Below are 20,418 nucleotides of genomic sequence, written 5' to 3' on the forward strand. Positions count from 1 at the left end.
GAGAAGAGAACATGGATATAAAGAAGGAGGTGGGGTGGAAGAGAGCAGCAGTTCAGCACAGGAGAAGAGAACAGGGAGTTAAGGAAGGAAGCGGGTGGAAGAGAACAACATATTAGCACAGGAGAAGAGAACAGGGAGTTAGAGAAGGAGGCGGGGTGAAAGAACAGCAGATCAGCACAGGAGAAGAGAAGCAAACAGAGAGTTAAAGAAGGAGTTGGGGTGGACAAGAGCAGCAGATCAGCACAGGAGAAGATAACAGGGAGTTACAGAAGGAGGCGGGTAGAAGAGAACAGCAGATCAGCACAGGAGAAGAGACCAGGGAGTTAAAGAAGGAGGTGGGGTGGATGAGAGCAGCAGATAAGCACAGGAGAAGAGAACATGGAGTTAAAGAAGGAGGCGGCGTGGAAGAGAGCAGCAGATCAGCAAAAGAGAACAGAGAGTTAAAGAAGGAGGCGGTGGAAGAGAACAGCAGATCAGCACAGGAGAAGAGAAGAGAAGAGGGAGTTAGAGAAGGAGGTGGGTGGAAGAGAGGGAGGGCGATAGATAGATAGAGGGATGGTGGGCGATAGAAGGAGGGCGATAGATAGAGGGAGGGCGATAGATAGAGTGAGGGAGGGCAATAGATAGATAGAGGTAGGGCGATAGAGTGAGTGAGGGCGGTAGAGTGAGTGAGGGCGGTAGAGTGAGTGAGGGCGGTAGAGTGAGTGAGGGCGGTAGAGTGAGGGCGGTAGAGTGAGGGCGGTAGAGTGAGGGCGGTAGAGTGAGGGCGGTAGAGTGAGGGCGGTAGAGTGAGGGCGGTAGAGGGAGGGCGGTAGAGGGAGGGCGGTAGAGGGAGGGCGGTAGAGTGAGGGAGGGCGGTAGAGTGAGGGAGGGCGGTAGAGTGAGGGAGGGCGGTAGAGTGAGGGAGGGCGGTAGAGTGAGGGAGGGCGGTAGAGGGAGGTCGGTAGAGGGAGGGCAGTAGAGGGAGGGCGGTAGAGTGGTGATGGTGTGTGAGAGGGTGAGGGTGTGTGAATGAGGGTGTGTGAGAGTGAGGGGGTGTGAGGGTGGGTGAGGGGGTGTGAGGGTGGGTGAGGGCGGTGAGGGGTGTGAGGGTGTGGGGGTGTGAGTGTGTGGGGGTGTGAGTGTGCGGGGGTGTGTGTGGTGTGAGGGAGTGGGGGTGTGAGGGAGTGGGGGTGTGAGGGAGTGGGGGTGTGAGGGAGTTTGAGAGTGAGGGGATGTGAGGGTGAAGGTATGTGAGGGTGAGGGTGTGCGAGGTTGAGAGGGTGCGTGGGTGAGGGTATGTGAGGGTGAGGATGAGGGGGGTGAGGGGGTGAGAGGGTGAGTGAGGGTGAGGGGGTGGGAGGGTGGGTGAGGGGGGTGGGAGGGTGGGTGAGGGGGGTGAGAGGGTGTGTGAGGGTGAGAGGGTGTGTGAGGGTGTGTGAGGGTGAGGGGTGGGAGGGTGTGTGAGGGTGAGGGGGTGTGTGAGGGTGAGTGAGGGTGAGAGGGCGGGTGAGGGGCTGTGAGGGTGAGAGGACGAGTGAGGGTGAGTGAGGGGCTGTGAGGGTGAGAGGACGGGTGAGGGTGAGAGGGGGTGAGAGTGAGTGTGAGAGAGTGTGAGTGAGGGTGTGTGAGGGTGAGGGTAAGGGTGATGGGGTGTGAGGGTGAGGGGGTGTGGGGTTGAGGGGGTGTGAGGGTGAGGGGGTGTGGGGGTGAGGGTATGTGAGGGTGAGGGTATGTGAGGGTGAGGAAGTGTGAGGTTGAGAGGGTGTGAGGTTGAGGCGGTGTGAGGGTATGCGAGGGGGTGTGAGGTTGAGGGGGTGTGAGGTTGAGGGGGTGTGAGGGTGAGGGGGGGTCGGGGGGTGTGAGGGTGGGGGGTGTGAGGGTGGGGTGTGTGAGGGTTGTGAGGGTGAGTGAGGGTGTGTGGGTGAGTGAGGGTGTGTGAAGGTGAGGGGGCTGAGGGGGTGTGAGAAGGTGTGTGAGGGTGCTGAAGGGACGTGAAATAGCGTGTCCCATCTGTAATGTACTGGTCGGTGAAATAACGTGTTTTGCGAGTGCTGAAGGGGACCTTATAAGTGTTGAGTCACAGATATTGGCAACGTTTTTAAGGTATGTTGTAGAGCAACGTATCTGCTGTGTTCAGTACTGTAAAGTTTGTGTGCAAGTTGTGCTTAGTATAGTGACGTGAGGGCAGTGGCACGGTGTGGAATGTCATGGTGAGTTGTGATATGATGTGTAATGTTTTTAAAATTAAATACATTTTTTTGTTGTGTGTTATTTTTCTATATTTACTGCTCAATCAAATATTAACCTATGGACGGGCTGGAACATTGTGTATGGTATTTCCACCGAAAACAAAGTGAATGCTCTTTGTTGTACTTACTGTACTGCAAATGCTGGTAAATGAAAGCCAACGTGAATATCTATTTAGCAGTGAAACTTGTATGTGTTTGCGCATTACCTTGCAATCCGCACCTTCGTTTAGTTTGCAAATCCAGTAAGTGAGGTAGGGGGCGGGAGTAAAGACAGCAGGGACAATGGGCGGGAGTGAAGAGATCACAGACAACGGGTGGGGGCGGGAGTAAATAGGGCACGGACAACGGGCGGGGGGAGGAAGTAAAGAGATCACGGACAACGGGTGGGGGGCGGGAGTAAAGACAGCAGGGACAATGGGAGGGAGGCAGGAGTGAAGAGATCACGGACAACGGGTGGGGGGCGGGAGTAAAGACAGCAGGGACAATGGGAGGGAGGCAGGAGTAAAGAGATCACGGACAACGGGTGGGGGCGAGAGTAAAGACAGCAGGGACAATGGGAGGGAGGCAGGAGTAAAGAGATCACGGACAACGGGTGGGGGGCGGGAGTAAAGACAGCAGGGACAATGGGAGGGAGGCAGGAGTAAAGAGATCACGGACAACGGGTGGGGGGCGGGAGTAAGGACAGCAGGAACAATGGGAGGGAGGCAGGAGTAAAGAGATCACGGACAACGGGTGGGGGGCGGGAGTAAAGACAGCAGGGACAATGGGAGGGAGACAGGAGTAAAGAGATCACGGACAACGGGTGGGGGCGAGAGTAAAGACAGCAGGGACAATGGGAGGGAGGCAGGAGTAAAGAGATCACGGACAACGGGTGGGGGGCGAGAGTAAAGACAGCAGGGACAATGGGAGGGAGGCAGGAGTAAAGAGATCACGGACAACGGGTGGGGGCGGGAGTAAAGACAGCAGGGACAATGGGCGGGGGGCGGGAGTGAAGAGATCACGGACAGGTTTGTAAAGAGGGCACGGGCAACGGGCGGGAGTAAAGAGATCACAGACAACGGGTGGGGGGCGGGAGTAAATAGGGCACGGACAACGGGCGAGGGGGGAAGTAAAGAGATCACGGACAACGGGTGGGGGGCGGGAGTAAAGACAGCAGGGACAATGGGAGGGAGGCAGGAGTAAAGAGATCACGGACAACGGGTGGGGCGGGAGTAAAGACAGCAGGGACAATGGGAGGGAGGCAGGAGTAAAGAGATCACGGACAACGGGTGGGGGGCGGGAGTAAAGACAGCAGGGACAATGGGAGGGAGGCAGGAGTAAAGAGATCACGGACAACGGGTGGGGGCGAGAGTAAAGACAGCAGGGACAATGGGAGGGAGGCAGGAGTAAAGAGATCACGGACAACGGATGGGGGCGGGAGTAAAGACAGCAGGGACAATGGGCGGGGGGCGGGAGTGAAGAGATCATGGACAGGTTTGTAAAGAGGGCACGGGCGGGAGTAAAGAGATCACAGACAACGGGTGGGGGGCGGGAGTAAATAGGGCACGGACAACGGGTGGGGGTCAAGACTGATTTGCATAATGCTGGGTCTGAACTGAGGTGGCATGGGGAGCACAAGAACTATGGCTGTTTATGTCTCATGTGGGACCAGCAGAGATGTCCTTGTGTGATACGCAATCAGCAGTGACGTACATTGTCTATACATGATAAGTGGGGATGATTGCCGGCAGATTATAAACCGCCATGAAGGTCACGCTGGGTTGATGCACACTGGGCGTGGACGTACATGATGTAGACATTGTAAGTTTGGTTATCCATGGTTTAGGAACGCTTACATTGATGTATATGTATTGTTTATAGTTAAGGAGCATAGAGGTTTATGGTTTATTAATGGTCATACCCAGGTCCGGTAGCTCAGTGGACTAATGCGTCCCCTCCAGGAGTCTGTGTTTGGGCCAATGGCCAAAGGTCCACTCAACCTTTCATCCTTACAAGATTGATAAAATGAGTACCACTGAGTTGGATAACAAACGCACCTGTTATTTAGTGCCAAGATGTCCCAGGGGATGAATGCGTGATTGATAAATGTATGATATGCTATGGTATGTCATGGCATGTTATGTCATGTAATGTTATGCTATGTTATGTTCTCATGGAGGGAGGTGGTTTATATAGACTTTAAATTAATTTCAACACTTTATATACTTTATACAATGTCAGCCTGGATGCCTGTCACTTACCTTTGTTGGTCCCGCCCATTTCAGCTGGAGGCTCAGCTCACACTCTGTATTTACTGTCTGTGCTAACATGCCATTCACATGACCTTCACATGAGCAAGGGTCCTTCCTGTCCTCTCCCTCCATCAGCACTGGCAGTGACAGTACCAGGTGCCACTGTTGTATTTGCAGCCCCGTCCCAGGGTCATGCTGCAGACCACGTGACGTGCACGGGCAACGGGCGGGGGTAAAGAGATCACGGACAACGGGTGGGGGGCGGGAGTAAATAGGGCATGGACAACGGGTGGGGTCGGTAGTAAAGACAGCAGGGACAATGGGAGGGAGGCGGGAGTAAAGAGATCACCGACAACGGGCGGGGGGAGGAAGTAAAGAGATCACGGACAACGGGTGGGGGGCGGGAGTAAAGACAGCAGGGACAACGGGTGGGGTCGGTAGTAAAGACAGCAGGGACAATGGGAGGGAGGCGGGAGTAAAGAGATCACGGACAACGGGCGGGGGGGAGGGAGAAAGAGATCACGGACAACGGGTGGGGGGCGGGAGTAAAGACAGCAGGGACAATGGGAGGGAGGCGGGAGTGAAGAGATCACGGACAACGGGTGGGGGCGGGAGTAAAGACAGCAGGGACAATGGGAGGGAGGCGGGAGTGAAGAGATCACGGACAACGGGCGGGGGGCGGGAGTAAAGACAGCAGGGACAATGGGAGGGAGGCGGGAGTGAAGAGATCACGGACAACGGGCGGGGGGCGGGAGTAAAGAGATCACGGACAACGGGTGGGGGCGGGAGTAAAGACAGCAGGGACAATGGGAGGGAGGCGGGAGTGAAGAGATCACGGACAACGGGCGGGGGGCGGGAGTAAAGAGATCACGGACAACGGGCGGGAGTAAAGAGATCACGGACAACGGGCGGGGGCGGGAGTAAAGACAGCAGGGACAATGGGAGGGAGGCGGGAGTGAAGAGATCACGGACAACGGGCGGGGGGCGGGAGTAAAGACAGCAGGGACAATGGGAGGGAGGCGGGAGTGAAGAGATCACGGACAACGGGCGGGGGGCGGGAGTAAAGACAGCAGGGACAAGGGTAGGGAGGCGGGAGTGAAGAGATCACGGACAACGGGCGGGGGGAGGGAGTAAATAGGGCACGGACAACGTCGTATGGAAAACAAACGGAAGAGAAAGCACGCCTGTTCCTCTGGGAAAGGTGTTGTTGCAGCAGGCCTAGGCAAACACACCGCTCATCCACCAAGGCCTGGAAGACATTGGGGCCGAGGTGACAAGGGAAGGGGTCAGAAAAAGCACAGAGCTGCTACTGCTCCAGCAACAGGAAGGAAACAACGGACATGCACTGGTAGCCGTGGGCTGTAACGGAGCCCCTAAAAACACAACTCTAACCACCCTAAGACCCCGGCCCATCATCGCTCAGTGCCTGCCTTCCCAGTGCGGCCCTGCTGAAGGGAGCGAGCGAAGGATAATGTCGTGAGCGTGCGAGCATGCGCCTCAGCTGTACGGGCGCACACTCAGTCACGCTGTGCGTGGTTCCGTGTACCGTGAGCGTGCACATTGGACGTCTAGAAAACTCGTCATCCAGGAAGCCAGCCGGAAGATTTGCGGTGCGTGATCATGGAGAGCCCCGACTGCTGCCAAGCCTGAGCCGCTGACACACACCTGAGTAGGAAAGACCGGCCTGGAGAGCAGCAGGGGAGTCCTGAGTCAGCCCGGTGAGTAGGGGGGACGTGTTTTTTGGTGCATCAGGCTAGCGAGACAGAGATGGGCACTTGGAGTGTATGGACGTGCGTGTGTGACTGTGTGTGCGCATGAGTGGGGGGGGGGTCACCTGTGTGTGTATATAGTGTGTGTATGCGTGTGTGTATGCGCGTGTGTGTATGCGCGTGTGTGTATGCGCGTGTTTGTATGCGCGTGTGTGTATGCGCGTGTGTGAGCGCGTGTGTGAGCGCGTGCGTGTGTGAGCGTGTGTGCGTGCGCGTGTGTGTGTGTGTGTGTGTCCGCGAATGAGAGGCATGGCTGACTGACTGAGATGTGCACGGCTCGGGAGGCGAGGCATGCGCGTCCACGAGGTGCAATCGGCGCTCGTGCCCCGGTCTGTGGTCCCTTCAGAGCTAGGTGGGCAGCAATAGGTCTTTCGCTAACGCGAGACCTAAAAAACAAAAGAGGATGACTTGGTTTTGGAATGCCTGCTCTGCAGAGTGAGGGGCTGTCCATGCCATGTGTCTAAAACCCCTTTCAGAAGGGGTTACTGGACCCAACCGTGGTGGTTGAGGCCCTTTTACTTCTGATGTCCTGGGCCCAGCCTACTATGGATCCTGCTAAACTGGGTCAAGTACCCCTACTTCACTTGACTTTCAGTGCTAGCTATGGATGACAAGTAAAGGTTCCCTCTGGGGGAGTATAGATACTGATTAGTGAACCCAACAACTCATAACTCAATGGGCACTCAGCAATGCCAATAAATCAATGTCCAGTTTAAATACTTGTTTTTAGATATAAAGAAGTATTTGATTTTCAACTCTCCAAATTCAAAGAAATAACATTAGTAAGCAACAATACTATCCCCTCTAGTGTTTACCGTCCCACCCTCATCCATGCAATGTGATCGGGGTTACTGCCCATTTACTGGTGGCTGCATCCAGGGAATGCTCACTAGTAGGTCTTTTTCAAAAGTCCCCTTTGATTTTTAGGAAATAGTCAAAAGTGTTTATGATGCTGTAGCACCTTCAGCAGTTTGTCCCCCAGGGCTTGACAGACTTGGTTCAAATGTTACCCGCTTCAGAAGCATGGACACGTTCAGCCCGTGCCCCAACCACGGGCACTTGCAGCTCTGGTCCTGTGCAGAGGATTCAGAATGCTCAAGGTAAATGTAGAAGTACCTGGCAGACGCAGGCTCTCTCTCTCGAAAGGTCCTGCCAAGCTAAACAGTGAGTGGATGTGCTCCCAGCTTCCATCAGAGCTGTAAGTTGAATTTCACTGCATGGGAGAGGGGACTTGTACTCCCAACCAGAGATCAGCCTTGGAGCAAAGTCCTGAAGGCATCCTGTGGCTTCCACATTATCGGTCGGGGGATCAGGTCTGGATGACAGGGAGCAGCTTCAATATTCCAGGGTGGCGGCCCGATATTTGGCAAACTCAGTACTGGCAGCCCCACCTGGTTTACAGGGTTGCCACTGTAGGAACAGGCAAGGGGTAGACTTTTCCGGTGTGATCGCCGACACTACAGCAGCCCCTCCTGGCATAGGGGGTCGCTGTCAAGGCTCGCACAAGCCTTGGCGCTTTGTCACACAGTCACTTCTATGCATATGGCAAGCAGGCAGCCGCGGTTGGCAGTAGGAGTTCCTGCAGGGCAGTGACGTGGGGAGGGGGAGGGTTAGGGTGGGGGGTAGTAATGTATGGATTACGGAGTTTAAAAGGTAAGTAAACATATAAATAAATAAAACGAATTTTGTTGCGTGCACTGCATCACATTTGGTGATGCAGTGCACGCAACAAAATACGGAGACAACTCAGACATATACTCTAGACTACCCTATCGTATGGTGTCAGGGGGAGATAAAATATTTGGGGATAATAGTCACTAGGGATAGGACAGAGTTAATGCGGTCCAATTATGGAAAAACCTTAGTCTCCATTACTGACATGATAACACGGTGGATTGCCATGCCTCTCTCAATGGCGGGACGAATCTGCTTAGTGAAAACAGTGACACTGCCTAAATTGTTATCCCTCTTCCTCAACATACCATACAGCCCGGGCTGACACTTTTTAAAAAACACTTCAAAAGAAGCTGACCAGACTGGCATGGAGGGGGGAAGGGGAGACAACCCAGACTCAAGTGGCACACCCTAACACGACCTTCCTCGCAGGAAGGCTTTGAAGCTCCAAGTATGAAGTTGTACCACTTGTGTGCATAGGCACACTTTGCAGTTTATTGGTTCCACCCTCGCCCTTACATGCCACACCTAGCCATCGGACAGGGATATATGGATCTTATCCCATTAACTGGCTTTATAGCGCATAAACCCAAAGGCACAGACCCAGATCCCACTACAGTAGAATGCACCACGGAGGCATGGAGAGATATTGCTGGTAGATTGGCACTACCCATGCTCTATTCATCGAGACTACATCACTCACAGTATCTAGGCCTAAAGGTAACGTGTTGTAAAGGAAGCAAGGAGGTCAATAAAGTAATAAAAGGCATTTATTATGCACTACAGATAATAACTGGTGGTCCCATCAGATAGCAGAGAGCTAACTGACTAGAGAGAACACAGTGGAGGATGACATCAGTATAATGGAATGTATAGCTTAAAGGGGTACAGTAAAACATATGTGCAGAGAATACAACATATCCTCTTCTCTTCATATATGAGAAACTAAAATTTTAAATTTTAAAATAGAACAAAATACGAAGTACATGCCCTCCTTTACAGAAAGTGACCTTAATTGCAAACGAAATCATGCAAGTAACCTGGAGGTCTTCTCACTCTCTGAGTTCTGCTAGCACTAATATCATTAGGATGCACATTACTCCCAGACTCAGCCTTTTTGTATAGTGCTACACGCCTCAAATTCCAACTTTCACCGTTAAATAAAGTCACAAACCTTTTGTGTACAGATTTGACCTTAAATGGTCCTCTGAACTTTGTCAACCCTACGCCCACTCGACCAGGTTTGACTTTCACCCAATCATTCACTGCTAATTTCCTCCCTGCATCTAGTTCTCTCATATTGTCAGGGTTATCAGAGGCAACGGGACTGTCAGCACTCAGATACTCTTTCATCCATGCAGCAACAAGTTTGGTACCAGCTGGACGCCCTCTCATGACACTAAAAGGAATTGTGCCAGTCACACCATTTTCGGTAGTTCTGTAGGCCCAAACCAGGTCATTAACCAATCCTTTCACGTCTGTCCTAGAAGAGATCGCCATCTGAATCGCTCCCTTAACCATCCGGTTCGCCCTCTCAACTATTCCATTCCCCTGGGGATTGTAAAGTGAGGTTCTTGAATGTGCTATGCCACACTTCCCCAAAAAATTAGCCATCTCTAGGGAGGTCAATTGTGTCCCATTATCAGTGATGATCCTTGTTGGAAAACCTTCCTCTCTAAAAATGTCATCCAACACAGTAATAGTGCTGTTCGTAGTGATCTCCTTCATGAATTTAACTATCAACCATTTCGAAGAAACATCAACTACTACTAACCCAAACTTCATATCCTGACTCAACTGGTAAAACGGGCCAATAAAATCCAAACATATGGTGTGCCATGGGCACCCTGGGTCTACTATCGAACCACAGCCAGCATGACTGCCAACTTTTAGCCTCTTCTCGCTCTCTAAGCAGTCTGCGCATTTCTCCACCCACTGAGAGATTTCCAAGTCCATCCCGGGCCACCAAAAATTCTCTCTAACCCTCCTCTTGGTGAGAGACTGCCCTAGATGACCCTCATGGGCCAACTTGAATATTGTAAACCTCACTTCCTGTGGGGGAATAAACTTGTCTGCCATTAAAATCAAGAAACCATCCTTGTCTAAGACAGACAATTGCTCTAAGACCTTCAAATAAGGTCGAAGTGCAGGGGATAAGCAACTCTCTCTCCTTGCGCCTTTCACAATCAGATCCTTGACTTCACTTAACACTACATCCTTATCCATGGAGGTATTCCACCAACTCCTACTAATTGCTCCAGCACACATATCTACTACTTCATCCACCGCAGCCACAGACCCTTCTGAATTGAGTGATTCCACCGCTAACTTGTCTACTGTTTCCCACGGTAGAGGAAGTCTAGAAAGCCCATCAGCCTGGCAGTTCTTCCAACCTGGAATATACTCAACAGTGTACAAATATTCTTGGATTCTGGCAGCAAGTCTGGCTAATCTCGCTGAACCCTTGCCAGCACCACCAGGAGAAAGGATTTTGATTAAGGGTTTGTGATCTGTTAACAACGTAAATTTGAACCCCCACAAGTACATTCTGTAATACTCGCAACCCCATGCTGCAGCCAAAGCTTCTCGCTCAATTATTGAGTAATTCCTCTCCGCCGTTGTGAGCGTCCTTGAAGCAAAAGCTACAGTCTTGAGTCCAGTTTCATGTACTTGAGCCAACAACACTGCACCAACTCCCACAGCACTCGCATCTACCGTCAAGACTGACTTACGGCTGGTGTCAAACGGTGTAAGGATGTCTGCCTCACAAATTTCTACTTTGATTTTTCTAAAACACTCTTCCTGTTCCACACCCCACACAAACTTGTATCCTTTCCTCAGCAACACCTTAATCTTTTCAGTTTTCTCTGCAAAATCTCTTACGAATTTAGCATAGTACTCGATGAGGCCGAGAAAAGACCTCAACTGATCTTTGTCACTTGGTGCTGGTGCATTCCTGATAGAATCCAATACGTCTCTCTTGGGTTTGACCCCGTCAACAGACAAAGTATATCCAAGGTATTCAACCTCTTCCACTGCGAATTTACATTTTTCCTTCTTTAAAGTTAATCCGGCTTGTTCCATCCTTTTCAAAACAGTTTTCAAAATCAAATTGTGTTCTTCAACAGACTCTCCGAATATCAAAACATCGTCTTGGAAATACACTACGTTGTTCACACCTTTCAGAACAGCTCCTATCATCCTTTGAAAAACCCCAGCTGCAGAAGCGAGACCAAAAGGCATACGTGTGAATTGATATACCCCTTCAGTTGTTATAAAGGCTGTTAGCGCTTTCGAGTCCTGATGTAGCTTTATTTGGTGATAAGCGCTGCGGAGATCCAGCTTAGAAAAGTACTTTCCTCCTTTAAGGGACAAGACCAACTCGTTGATATTCGGTAACGGAAAGTTGTCTACTACAATGTTTTGGTTTAAGGTGCGAAGGTCCACACAAAAACGAAATTTTCCATCCGATTTGGTCGTAATAACTACAGGAGAAATCCAGGGTGACGTTTCAATCTGTTCTATCACTCCTTGACCAAGCATTTCTTTCAACATCTTCTTCACTTCCTCACGTGCTATAAATGGAACCTTCCTCACCCTGTGTTGTATGGGTACAGCATTATCACGCAGTACTATTTTATGCACATAACCCTTTAACTCTCCAATGTGCTCATCAAACAAACCATTCATTCCTTCAACAATCGAATCTGTGGTTATGCTATCTACAACCATCACCTGCTGTGCTGCCCTTGGATTGATGATTATACCGAGGTCGTATTGTTGTCCCCACCCTAAAATTGCAGGACCCGATCTAGCTACATACACCTTCCCTTTGGCAGAACGGTCCTTAAATGATAAAACACATATCATATATCCAATCACCTCTATACTCTCACCCTGATATCCACAGGGACTAATATCACTGGTTAATAATTGTACGTCTTTCCAATGTTCCAAGTACAAATCTCTGGGGATAATAGTCCACAATGACCCCGGATCAACCATTAACTGGACTTCAATTTCATTGATGTGAAACTGGGCTTTAGGTCTGTTTCTCCTACCAGGTACACTCTCTCTCACGCCATCTTCTCCCAAACATAATATTTTGTTGATACCCTCAACACCAATAATGTCTCGCACTGCTTCTTTGTTTTCCACTACAGCCACTTTATCAGCATTCATACTCCTACACATTTTAGCGAAGTGTCCTTTCTTTCCACACTTCCTACACACTTGGTCAATGGCGAAGCACTTTCTAAAATCTGAGTTGTGGAAAGTACTCCCGCATCTACTGCACATTCTCCCATGGAATCTATTTTTGTCATTGCCTGAGAACCCGCTATTGAATCTCCTCGGACCTCTGTCGTTCAGATCTACATTTTTCTTGTTCACAGCAGCCACTTCAATATGCTCAACACAAGAAACTCCATTCCCTTGTCCATTTTCCTTTGTGTTATCCTTTCTCTCCATCTCTCTCATGCAAGCATTTGATTCTTCAACCACTTTCGCTATATCAATAGCCATTTGCAAGGTGGGATTTTTTGCCGCCCATAGTTTTTCCTGCATCTTTTTATTCCGGCATTGAACTATTAACTGATCACGTATAATTTCGTCTCTTATCTCTCCAAAATTACACTTAATGGACAACTCACGTAGTCTAGTAACAAATTGGTCTACTGATTCCTCATTCCTTTGGGGTTGAGTATAAAATTAGTGTCTCGCCATGACAATATTTACTTCTTTTGCATACTGCTTCTTCATGCGAGCTTTCGCTTCAGTGTACACGTTGGTTATTGCTCTCCCATCTTGGCTCAGTCCTACTGGGAGATATTTAAACGAACGTTGACCTTCTTTGCCTAAAGCACTTAATAAAAGGGCTTTTTTCTAGTTGCGCTGAAATCCTTCCCATCCAGCGCTTCAATATAATTCTCAAAAACATCTATCCATTCATCCCACTCGATAGGTGGATCTCCAGTAGATTGCAGGAACATAGGAGGTACAATAATATTAAGGTTCTCCATTTTGAATGTATTGATGTTGCCACACCAAACGCACAGACAAACAGTTATTAATTTTCAGATGTCGTAAGTTTAGTGTATTAAATTAGTCTTTCTTGAAATAGGATAGAAAATTTAGTAATGTGAGATATTTCAATGGCTACAGACTTGACATTAATGTACTTTTGGTTAGTTCAGATTATTCTCTCACCGTTTATATCATTTCTTTTGTTGTGCACTGTAAAGGAGTGTAGCTCCGGCTGCAACGTTGCTTCGATTACACGTTTAGGGGCAGTGCTGGTACAACGTGTTACCTGGTTACCGTGTACGATGCTTAAACACGCGTTTAATTTCCAGGAACAGTGCTCGCACAACGCGTTGCCTGGATACAGTGTAAACAAAATGGCGTCTACGTTGCGTCAATGCGTAAAGCCGCTTGACGTTGCTTGTTCGTGGTAGACGTTCGGTGTGACGTCTCTGGTGAGAATGGCCGGTTCGAGCAGTGACACGAGGAAGGTAGGTTTGCTCGCGTAGGCTTGCTCGTGCTTGTGTTTTAAAAGATGCACTTATTCAAATGATGCAGGAGACTGTTTCCGACGATTTGACAACGTTGGTGTCAAATGGAGTAGAAATTGCGCATTTCCCTTGAAAATAAGCATTCAATCCACAGGCAGACGAGGGGAACGTAACAGTCCGTTTTAATTAAATATCTTGTTGCAAAAACGATTCTCCATTACTCCCAAGGGACGCAATCAGGCTCAAAGTAAATGTCTCTCAAACTCACCAATAGTTTGGATAAACGGTCGGAGCTACCAGTCTGTATCTTCTGATGAAGTCACAAGTTGATTTCACTTTACTCTTCTGTTGTTGTTCTTAAGTCATTGTCTTTACTGGGATTTCTCTATGAGAGTAAAGCACTTTTCTTCAAGTTGGTTTGAAATAATTCTTGTGCAATTTTCTTCTGGTGGTAATTTCTTCCTCAGTTTCTTCTTTTCTTTTGGACTCCTTTGTCAAATCTTTCACCAGTCTCATATAGATGTATATTATTATTTTTTTTTGTTGCGTGGTTCTTCTCTCACCAGTGGAGTTCTTCTCCCTCTGTAGTTGTTTAGCTTGCTCTGCCCATCGTCGCCATGTGTTGTAAAGGAAGCAAGGAGGTCAATAAAGTAATAAAAGGCATTTATTATGCACTACAGATAATAACTGGTGGTCCCATCAGATAGCAGAGAGCTAACTGACTAGAGAGAACACAGTGGAGGATGACATCAGTATAATGGAATGTATAGCTTAAAGGGGTACAGTAAAACATATGTGCAGAGAATACAACATAACGCAGGAGTTAGGTTGCCCCAGAATGTGGCATAAAGTTAGGTACACACCTGGGGCGAAATTAAGGTGGCATATAGGAAATTCACAGCGTTGGGGCTCTTTTTAGCTAAAAAGAGAGTCACTTGCAGATGGGGAAGGGCAGGGCACCCAAATTTAAGATCTGGCTACAAGACCTCATATTGTGTCAAGAGCAATCCATAACACATGCAGAACTCCTTCCACCTACCTACCTCTAGACCGAAAAATAAATTGAAAGTGTATTTGTTAACCCACTCACCATGAGTCCATTGGCTAGGGGAGGGAGGGAACAGAGCAAAGGGTAAGACGTAGTTACCAATACCAGGAAGAGTTGGGAGGGACCCTAGGGGACATAGAGGGCACACTTGCACAAGATTATATGAACTGAGAATGGGAAGATGTGTAAGACAATTGAAAGATAGAGCTCAGGGATGGAAGGGAAAAGACGAGAGGGAGTGCTTAGACAGACTGGAGAGCTGATCGGTCACAACTCTGTCCAGAGACACTATATTGAAGATTCTGCACTGTACAATTGTTGGAATATGCAGGATGATATGGATGCACTAAATTGTGTTTGTATTTGAAAATTCAATTAACAAAAAATAAAAAATGATGGTTCCAGCAGGTCAAAGACAACCATCATGTAACCAGATCCAGTACAGGCAGAAGTTGGGCCAGAGAGAATATTTTGAATTTATCCATCCAAAGGAAGGCATTCAGAGGATCAAGATCTCAAATAGGACCAACGGCTCTGTCCTTCGGAAGGAGTAACAGCCAATCCCTAGAGCCTTCACCTCTTGCAGCAAAATGGATAGGGGCTCCCTACTTGGCTTACCCGGAGATGAACGCAACGTGCCTCAGCGGCGACCACTAGCCGAATCCTGAAGCCTGGCTGACTGTTGAATGTGGAACGCGGAAAAAAAAAAGAAAAGATAGTCTTTATACCAAGGGGGAGAGCCACGGCGTCCGCTATACCGGCGACCTCGCAGAGGAGAGCAGACTGCGGAGATTAGCAGGGCGCGGCGCGGCGGTTGCTGAACGCCAACCAGGCTCACCTGAGGCCATTTCGAGTTGCTTGGAGCGGATTTCGTGTTCATGTGGAGCTGGCGTCAGCGGAGTGCTTCATTGCAAATAGTAAGGCTCGGGAAAGCGTTTATTAAACAAACGCAAGGCGCACGCTGTTTGATAATTGTAACTTCAGCGGCTTGGGAAACGTGGATGTTGAAATGCTTGGCAAAAAACTGTTGCTAAATACTGGTGCATACGAACTCTAGCACCATAGTACTACCGCATTATCATGGTTTAAAAGCGCCGTTTTTTTTTTTTTTCTTCTCTGGAAGCAGTTGTGGAAAGAAGGACCATTCTCGGCATTATCTTGATATTACTGGGCATTACTCGAAACTTTGCTGCCATTGTTCGCTGGGGGCAGAGTTATACAGTGCATAATAAAGCAATTGGGGCGCTTTCATGAGCTGTTTTTTGACAGACAATTTAATATTTGGAACCTTTCTATCACTGAGCTTGATTAATACACTGTAACATTGTAACCTGCGAGTGGGTGCTACATTGTGTGCTTACACTGCAACATTGTTTGGGGGAGTCTCACCTGACATTTTTAGCTGTTCCTGAGGGCCGGGCACAGCTCCGCCAGTTCCATTCGGCCGGGCTTGGCTCCGCCGATCCCCGCAGCACCAGCACTTAAGGGCCGGGCTTTGCTCTGCTTGTTCTCCCGGCCGGGCATGGCTCCGCCGGGCCCCTCCCACCTGCAGCGGACGTCAGAGGCAAGCGCCAGGAGGCGCATAAAGGCTCCCTCGGTGCGGAGTCCGGGGGGAGTCTCACCTGACATTTTTAGCTGTTCCTGAGGGCCGGGCACAGCTCCGCCAGTTCCATTCGGCCAAGCTTGGCTCCGCCGATCCCCGCAGCACCAGCACTTAAGGGCCGGGCTTTGCTCCGCTTGTTCTCCCGGCCGGGCTTGGCTCCGCCGGGCCCCTCCCACCTGCAGCGGACGTCAGAGGCAAGCGCCAGGAGGTGCATAAAGGCTCCCTCGGTGCGGAGTCCGGGGGGAGTCTAACCTGACATTTTTAGCTGTTCCTGAGGGCCGGGCACAGCTCTGCCAGTTCCATTCGGCCGGGCTGGGCTCCGCCGATCCCCGCAGCACCAGCACTTAAGGGCCGGGCTTTGCTCCGCTTGTTCTCCCGGCCGGGCTTGGCTCTGCCGGGCCCCTCCCACCTGCAGCGGACGTCAGAGGCAAGCGCCAGGAGGCGCATAAAGGCTCCCTCGGTCCATCGTCCCGCGGGAAGCGCGCGGGTACGTGCCGGGAGAAGCCCGGGACAAGGGCGGGACCGTCTGTGGCCGTCAGGGGCCGAAGGAGGCCGGGCAGGGCCACGGATTTTGGTCCTGCGACACCGAATACTCTGGCACAAGTGTGACTTTGTATCCTCTTTGAACTTGGTTGAGATTATAGGTACTATTCTAGTTAACACACTGGACATATTAGATATACATGTAACCTTGTACCTTGTACCAGGGCATACTACTCCCTCTGCACGCTTGGACTTTTTATCTCTCACAAAGGCATTATTATTTTTAAGTCTTGGCCATGTCTAAAGCTAAACCCGATAAGGCTGTACCTGGTGTAGGCACATTGGATAATTACCTGGTAAAAATGGTGGATAAAATCAACAAAGACAGGAGAGCCTCGTTAAGTCTAGGGAGCCCACCTATTTTACCCCAAGATATCCCTACCCCCCCAGGTGAAATACTAACTGATGATATGTTTGATTTGAGCAATTGGGTGGTGGTAAGGGCTGAAGTTCAGGTTCATTCCGAGTTGCAGGAGGAATTACCTGATATTTCCATTGAAGAGATAGAGAAGGTTCCGCCAGCTCCTAGACCAGTGAGATTATGCAGAAAATCACAACCTAAACGTGTGGGTAAGCTCAGTAAAAAAAGAGCAGAAAATTCCCAATCAGTTCAAAATGGTCCTGTTGTTGGTACCGACCTACAGGAAGGAAATAGTGCAGCCACCTTTAACATTAGCTCAGAGCAGTTTGCTTTACTGGTCTGCACTATAGAAGCTAAAATTGAGGCTAATCCTCCTGATTGTGCACCCTACGTGGTTGTCCTAACTAATGTCCCGCCTCCTGATCACCATTCTGCTCAGTTACAAGAGGAACCACACGAATCTTTAAAAAACAAAACAAAACAGTGGCATGGTTGAATAGGAGATGCGGCTTCCCAATTAAATTTTCCAACCAAATACTGTCCACAAGAAGGGCAAACTGGATTGGCCCGTCCAGGAAGACTTGTAGTGGGGACTGCATTGTTGTAAATTTTAAATACCCTCAAACATGCCGCTACAGTTTTGTTAAGGGCAGCCTCTTTGGTTTATGATTCAAACAGTATTTGTGTGCGACCACTAGGCTACTTCTACACGCATTACATTAAAGTTCCTCCTAATCCCGGGAGATCCAGACCGTTTACTCCTACTGTGCCTCAGGCCCCTGTAGTCTCACACTTCTATAATGCCGAAAATCCCTGTAGGGAAGGGCCCAATGTCATGACACAAAATAGATTCGATTTACTCTCGGGTCTAGAGGCGTGTGATTGACGCGAGGTCCATGAGGTCTGTTAAGAACAGGGAGGGGAGAGACCGGCTAATCAGGGATGCACGGAATCTGTGCAAGTAGAAATGTCCTATAATAATACCCAATCTAAATGTGCTGGCATCACTGAGGGCGTGGCGGAAAAGGTAAAAATGATAAGCTGGAATATTGCTGGCCTTCAGTCCAAAAGGGATGATAATGTCTGGTTAAATTTGGTGAAACAATATGACATTGTCGCATTTCAAGAGACTTGGGTTAAGGATTGTGACTTTTGGATTAATGGTTTTACATCTTACTATGTACCTGCCTTGAGCTCGTCAGCAGGGAGAGATAGAGGGGGGTTTATGTTTCTGGTCTCAGTAAACATAACAGGAAGTGTTAAAAAGGTCGACTGTACTTCCTCCAATTATCTAATATTAGAAATAAGTCTGGTAAATAACACTAAACTAATTCTCATCAATTGTTACAATTCACTGCAAGGGGAGTCCCCAAACGAGCACTTGCATTCATTGTCAAATTTTTTACCTACTTATAAGGAGAATCAATCCACTTCTGTTCAATATATCCTGATGGGCGATTTTAACGTACATTTATGTAATCTAAACTGCCAATATAGTGACAGTGATGCCCCTGATTTTTCAACCCCTCAACATTTTGAACATAGCTCCAAAGGGGAAGCATTGGAGGCTCTTTTGTCCAATAATGATCTGTTTGAGGCGGGGTTTATTGATGAGAATAACCGTGTTCCAACGTATAGAGCTAGGGACTGTGAATCTATAATAGATTACATATTGCTATCCCCAGGACTTTTATACCACGTTATTTTTTATAATGCTATACCCTCTTCTTTTAGCGACCACAATCCAGTAGTGATCGAACTGGATAATGGTCTTTCCATCCTGAATAAAACATCACTGGTACTAGTGCAAGTTGACCTAAAAGTAAAAGATCAAGGGGGAGATTAAAATGGAGTAAGGTTACTCCTGAAGATGCTTGGGCAGCATTAATGGAAAAAGCAACCATGAAAGATAGTACCAAGTTTTGGGCAATTGTCAACAATCCTCTGTTTAGTGGTACCCAGAACTCCGTATTAGAAGTCAACATCTCAGAGGAGGCTTGGTTAACCCACTTTGAAAAAATCTATGGGAGTAACATTGAGCTGGAATCCTTTGAGGCACCAATTTCTGATCCACCGCTGTCACCTATCAGCTTTAATACGACGGAGGTTGAGAAAGCGATAGAGGGAACGGCAGGGGGTAAGGCGCCAGGCCCTGATGGCGTGCCTTCGGACATGTATAAGACTAATCCCAAATACTGGGCAAAAATATTGACAAATGTTTTCAATACATCGGCCGCCATAAGGTTCCCAAAATCATGGTCACGATCAATTATAATCCCCGTGTTTAAGAAGGGCCAAAGGGGAGATCCCAGATGATATAGACCAATATCTTTGTTAGATTCCTCAATTAAAATCTTAGGGAAGGTTATACTAGCAAAAATCACAGACTAGGCTACGGAGAAAGACATCTTATGTAACACCCAGTATGGCTTTAGATCTGGGAGGGGGACGGAGGACCAATGTTTGAATTTACATCTAATTGTTTCTAAATACACAAAGGCAGCTGAGGGTTCAATCTTTCTGGGCTTTATGGATCTGTCCACAGCCTTTGATCTAGTCAATAGATCAAGACTGTGGACCATGTTGCTGGACCTTGGACTTGACCGGCCTCTGGTGTACTTTCTGGCCGAGCTACATAGAGACTTGAGAGCGTCAATAAGGATGACGCAGGAGGGGAAATGCACTGCAAGTTTTAAATCAGGCAGAGGGGTGCGTCAGGGATGTATCTTGGCCCCCATGTTATTTACCTTAAATATAAATGCCCTGGAAGAAAACCTGTTAACTGAGTCATTAGATATTCCGCGTATGGGAGGAATGTCCATTTCTGTACTCCTATACGCGGACGACGCCGTTCTACTGGCTCGGACCCCCCTTGGCTTACAAAGACTATTAAACTCTTTCGGGGATTCTATGCAATCACTGGACCTTGTGATTAATAACGGTAAATCTCATATCATGTCTCTAGGCAAAAGGAAAAATAACATCAAATCCTTTTATTGCAACAAGGAAGCAATCTCAAGAGTGAAAGTGTTTACTTACCTGGGTGTCGTCTTTGACGGCAAAGGTCTTTGGACACCGCAACTCTCAACTAAAGTCAAAGCTGTGAGAAGCTCCTCAGCGGCAATACTAGGTTTTGACAAAAGATTGGGCGGGAAACCGTGCGAAGCAATCCTAGCAAAAACAATATTAATTGCTAGGTACGGAGCCGCAATATGGGGTTATATCAAATCTGACCTTATTCAAAGAGAAGAAAATCAATTTCTTCGTGCCCTCCTCGGCCTCCCACAATCGACAGCGAGCCATTCGGTCCACCGTGAGTTGGGGGTAGGCTACATTTTAGACATAATAAACATGGCCCCAATACTGCTCTGGATTAGAATCTGGTTGAATTCGAACCTTACCCTGAATCATAAGATCCTGAAGGATTGTAGGAATTTAGATAAAA

The 20,418-nt window shown here is 48.7% G+C and overlaps 1 protein-coding gene and 1 long non-coding RNA gene across 2 annotated transcripts in view; one reads left to right on the forward strand and one right to left on the reverse strand.

Moving 5' to 3' along the window:
- CHCHD3 (coiled-coil-helix-coiled-coil-helix domain containing 3) overlaps positions 1-20,418 on the reverse strand; it is a 1,039,901-nt gene that overhangs the window by 746,220 nt on the left and 273,263 nt on the right. The gene's annotated exons all lie outside the window — the stretch shown is intronic.
- Positions 5,478-20,418, forward strand: part of LOC144819651 (uncharacterized) — a 94,663-nt gene continuing 79,722 nt past the window's right edge. The window contains exon 1 of the long non-coding RNA XR_013607498.1: positions 5,478-6,180. This is a non-coding gene — a long non-coding RNA (uncharacterized LOC144819651). The remainder of the gene's footprint in view (positions 6,181-20,418) is intronic.

Source organism: Lissotriton helveticus, chromosome 1_1 (assembly GCF_964261635.1).
Source record: "Lissotriton helveticus chromosome 1_1, aLisHel1.1, whole genome shotgun sequence".
Lineage (NCBI taxonomy): Eukaryota > Metazoa > Chordata > Amphibia > Caudata > Salamandridae > Lissotriton > Lissotriton helveticus.